This window comes from Cyprinus carpio, chromosome B22, assembly GCF_018340385.1.
Source record: "Cyprinus carpio isolate SPL01 chromosome B22, ASM1834038v1, whole genome shotgun sequence".
NCBI classification, from domain to species: Eukaryota; Metazoa; Chordata; class Actinopteri; order Cypriniformes; family Cyprinidae; genus Cyprinus; species Cyprinus carpio.
Window position 1 is genome coordinate 7890807 of NC_056618.1, and position 5699 is coordinate 7896505.

The 5699-nt window shown below is 32.8% G+C and overlaps 1 long non-coding RNA gene across 1 annotated transcript; it reads right to left on the bottom strand.

Moving 5' to 3' along the window:
* Positions 1–2027: 2027 nt before the first annotated feature.
* Positions 2028–5346, bottom strand: LOC122141576. The gene is made up of 2 exons (XR_006157937.1): positions 5272–5346; positions 2028–2324 (listed from the first exon to the last, which is right to left on the bottom strand). It is a non-coding gene; the product is annotated as an uncharacterized LOC122141576 (long non-coding RNA).
* Positions 5347–5699: the final 353 nt, after the last annotated feature.

Here is a 5699-nt window from a genome sequence, read left to right on the forward strand (position 1 = left end):
TGTTCTACAGTAATATACAGTTATTACCAAAAATATTGGTACCCTTGCACTTTTTTCAAAAATAACAAAAAACAAAATATTAAATATAATTTTCATAATAATATAATTAAATAAACTATTGGAATTCTATAATTATATAATAATGAAAATGTATCCACCATTGATCATTATGAAGTAAAACAGTAATTCAGCCGTTTCAGAACTGATCCAGTGCTCATAGTATCTTACCTGATCATTGTGCTGCGTCCTGGTGTCTGTTTAAACAATAATTAACAAACTCAATTAAACACACATTACTTTGGTTAATTAGAGTAATTGTATATGAACAGCAGAAAGTATAATGAATAATATATATATTATATATATATATATATATATATATGCATATATATATATATATATATATATATATATAATGAACAGCAGAAAGTATAATGAATAAAATGTATTGGAACCAGTGACTTCAACCGAGGAGGACATTGATTATAATAACTACAAAGTACTTTAAGTTTGCACCTAACAAAAAATATAAGTATCAGATCATGACAGATTGGGTATTAAATTACCCAAATTGGGGCACAAAAATGATTGACATGTAAATTAAATCACTTTTTGAACCGAGTTTTTGAAACAAACTATCTAAAAGGACCAGTTCACAGAGAGAGAGAGAGAGAGAGAGAGAGAGAGAGAGAGAGAGAGATTTTGAACTTCCCATCACTAATGTAATACTCACCTTTTCTTTTTACTTGACACTTGTAAAAATAAAACACACAAACAGATGCAGCCATAATCAGCAAGATAGCAGCAGCACATATTCCTGCTATCTGACCTGCAGACAGACCTGAAACTGAAAGAGTAAATAAGAGCAAATTATAATCCATTTTACTATTTTTTTTCTAAGTTTTTACACTTTTCTGCTTTAGTCATCAGCTGTATGATATTACTTTAACTGATAGGTGGTGAGTTCTAGTGTGTTTTTGGAGAACATCACCTAAATAGCATCATATCATTGAGCTGTCTGAAAAATGTTAAAATTAGTCACTTGACCTGAAGGTGATGATCTAAACAATAGTTTAATACTAAGGTTGCAAAGAGGTGAAACATTTCTGGTAAATTTCAGAAACTTACAGAAATTGTGAAAATTTTTCAGCATTTTATTTTATTTTTATTTTATTTTTTAGTATGTAGAAATGTTCCACCCCTTTGCAACCCTACTTGATACCTGGGTCAAAGATTACTTTTTAAAACAATGAAACAATAAAGCAAAATTCAAGAATGAAAAAACAAACAAACAAACAAACAAAAAAAGATTTAAAACAAAAAGTTGAATTATTTTAGTAACACTGAATGTTGCCACTGATATTCTTTTTTCATTTCTGCTGATCAATAGTGTATAAAGTCTAGAGTCTGTGGTTCTGGTGTCTCTGATAGTGCATAAAGTCCAGAGTCTGTGGCTCTGGTGTTTGTGATGGTCAGAGATCCAGTCTGATGATCCAGATTCAGTCTGTCTCTGAATCTCTCAGTGCCATTATTAAACTGAACATCTGTACAGATCATTCTGGGTTCTTCACAGATTTCAGCGATGCAAATGCCATTAAGATACCACGTCATCAATAATTTGGGGTTTTCATGAACAATGTCATTAAGATACCACGTCATCAAATAATTTGGGTTTTTCATGACACCAGGATCTAAAGTAACAGATTCTCCCTCCTTCACTGATTTCTTCATTTCATCTCGTTCAGCAGCAGGGACATCTGAAACAAACCAGCTGACTGAAAGATCTGTATGCCAAACCATAAAACAATCTCTGGATCTGAAAGTGATTAATCATGCTCTTTGAAAAGCCACATGTATCTCTGTTTTGCACACATTTTAAAAACAAATTTTAAAACAATTCATCATTCAAACCGAAACAATAAAAAAAATCATTAAATCAAAAACCACTAAAAAAAACACTTAATCACTAAATTCATTAAATGACTCACCATGAACAGTAACACTGAAGGTCTTTTCACTGATGCTGTTGCTGCTGATGATCTTTAATTCATAATCTCCAGAGTCTGTGGTTGTGATGTTCGTGATGGTCAGAGATCCAGTCTGATGATCCAGCTTCAGTCTGTCTCTGAATCTCTCAGAACCTTCATTACACTGAACATCTGTACAGATAAAACTAAGATCTCCAGTGATTTGAGCAATTCTAGTGTCATCAAAATACCATTTTATATCTTCTTGTTGTTTTGTTTCAACATTACTGTGTAGAGTGACTGAATCTTCATCCATCACAAATGCTGACAGTCCATCAGTGCCAACACTAAAAACACCTGGAGAAGAAATTAGTTAATTATAAACCAAACAAAATTATTCAACAGGAAATGATAATGAAATAGGGATGCCATGGTGAATAAATTCTCAACTGGTAAATGTGCGTCAAACCTTTTGTATTCAATGACTAAAACAAATATTTCTTAACAAAAACTAATAAGATGTCTTGGAGGCATGGCATATACTACAGGTCTCCAACCCTGTTCACTGGGACCCACTATCCTGCAAAGTTCATTTTTTCAGCCTGCTTCAGCACACCTGCCTGTGTATTTTCAAGCAAGAGTATGTTCCTGGTATGTAGCTACCAATGCAAAAATCGGACCAAATTTTTGTAGTAAATCTTAACTGGTCGATAGAAAATAGCCTACCTTGTTTTCAGAAGTGTTGAGATTTTTAATTTTATGATTTAAAGATTTCATTTTTTTAACCCATATGCTGGGTTGAGCCTTCTGGGTCATTTTTTATTTTTATTTTTTTGGTGGGGGGGGGTGGGGGGGGGTATTTGTATTCATAAAGATACAGAATACAAATACTTTGGATGTTAAAATATTTCCTCAAAATGGTTTACTGTTTGTTTTGGGCAGGTTATAAAGGCAATGGCAGTTTATTTCGGCTATGAGTGAAACGCAGGAGGACGGTCTCAGCCGTGAGAAGTTCCCCGCCGAACATGACTCCAGCTCGGGCACGAGAAGCGGCGCGACGCAGCACAGTTATGGAATAGCAGAGACTGGTTGATAACACCTAAATTACTTCTGTTTAACGTTTAATTTTTTACTGTTAATGTTTGTTAAACGAGTTTAAATTTGGGCAATATGTATATCCTATTAAAAACGATATAGGCTAGCTAAACAATGCTGTAGGCCTAAATGATAAATAAAAAAAAGGAAAATAAAGGAATTTATCATGCAAACCAGTGGTTGTGTGGAGTATTTTAGAAAGGTTTAGAGGGTTTAAGTTAATCTGTAAACATTATTTAATGTATGGAGTAAAAAATAAGCTAGTAATATAGTAAAAATGAATAAACCATAGCTGGGTTAAATCAACCCCTTATGCTGGGTTAAATAAACAACCCGATTTGCTGGGTAATATTAACCCAAGAGGGGTTCTGTCCTATATTTACCCAGCCCTTGGGTTAATAACAACCAACATAACGTTTACAATTGAACATATTTTCATTTTTAATGTGTGTGTGTGTGTGTATATATATATATATATATATATATATATATATATATATATATATATATATTATTATTATTATTATTATTATTATTATTATTATTATTATGACATCCTTTTTATAACAAAGAATAAATAAAAATAAAGGCTGAAATGATTTAATTTTATTTAAAAAATGGTCAAAACTTTATTTGAACATAGTACATGTCAGTAGATAAAATGTTATGAATATTTTTTATATAGATATAATGTTTTTTATTTATTTCAACAAAAAGGGCATACTGCTGCTAATTTTATTACATTTTATTTTCATTTTATTTTATTTTTTATTCTCAGGTCCGGCAGGGATTGTCGGTGGGGGGAGTGAATAAGAAGAGCTCTCTTCCACCTTCGATACCATGACTGAGGTCAGACCCTTGAGCAATGAACCAAACCCTGACTGCTTCCCGGGCACCACAGCATTGGCTGCCCACTGCTCCGGGTGTGTGTCCATTGTGTGTGTGTTTACTACTGTGTGCATGCACTTGGATGGGTCAAATGCAGAGCACAAATTCCAAGAATGGATCACCATACTTGGCCACACATCACTTCACTTTCATTTTCATTCATTTGTTGGCTTTTGCCATGAAACTTGGTCAAATGACTTTATGTGTGTATCAGTACTTTTTTAATATTTCCAGCGCATTTTAACAAAAACAAGTTCAATAGAGAAAATATCTAGGATAATCACATTAATGTATAACATAGGTAACAGCCAGGACAGTTAATAAAAAAATAGCAACTCAAGAAAAAAACAAGGCAAGCAAGCCCTAGAATAGAAGTGCTTGAAACATGCTGAGGACATCTACTGGTTAAAGTCGTGTAAATGCAACAAGAACAACAAAAACTGAAACTGACTCATACGCAAGTATGAATAATAGCCTATCTTTAAAGACGATAACTGTCTAAACAGAGTGACGGATTACAAATTTCGCTCGTATTTGAAGGATATACCCAAATCATCTGTTTTTCCTTTTGTGTCTTTGCGAAACGTAGCCTAACAGTGTCACCTACATCAACTTTCATTACTTGGAGACTTTAGCGCGCGAGATTAGAATAAACAGACATTTATCATTCACTGTATTTATACGATAGATATCATTTTCGCTCTTGGTGTAAACAGGTCTTAATAACGGTTACAACGATAACCGCGCCAAGATAAATGATTTTCTAGCCTACAGAATACACATCTATCCTCAAGGGTGTGGAGAGAGCTGCATTCATAAAGAAACACATGAAACAAACAGAATAAATTCATCATTGATTTAGGCTTCACATTCACCCATCAGACATACTTCACATATTAGCTGCTTTCCCCAAAAATATTTGTGCGTCCATATAACCATTTTCACAAATTCACAATAAATATTTCCCATCACGAATATTATAAATAACTATAATCCATGAATATAATAGAAAATGGTGCTAATTAGAAAATATTGATTTTGATTTTAGTAGGGCTTCTACTTTAATAAATAAAACTTTTCATTTATAGCCTATTTATTTATTTGGCAGAAGTTTTGATTCAAAGCGACTCAAATTATATTCAATGTACACTTAAAAGATTAAATGGATTTCAACATTTGTGTAATGATTTAGTTTTTAATAGACTTCATTTATTCACTGTATGAGATAACGCCCATAAGAGCTGAGCACGTGTACAGCTAAGGAAACTCTTTGCTTAAACTGAAACTAACAAGAGCAGATTGTAACAAAAACATGTCTTACCATGTGCGAGTAAAAACAAGAACGCTGAGATCAAAATAGAGCGGAGCTTCATTTTTTTTTTTTTAACAAAGTAAAAATAATACATGTAGGCCTATATAATAAAAAAAACGGGTTTAATTTCATTCATTCGTTCACGTTCTTCTTCTTCTTTGGCCTGTAATGGAGGTTGGCAAAAAAGCTTTAGGTGCATATTCCGCCGCCTACTGGGATGAAGTGTAAGACCTTGACGTTGAGGGAGAAAAAATAAATAAAAATACTAGGCCTATATACTCAGTCTTAAATCCTGATTATTAACTCTGTCTCTTTTAAATATTTAAACAGTGTTGAACACTGTTGCATCTTTGTTTAACAAAATCTTCAGTGAAAGCTGATTAACTGAATAATTCTCTCTTTAGTCTTTCATTGTCATATCATTTACACTTTATTAA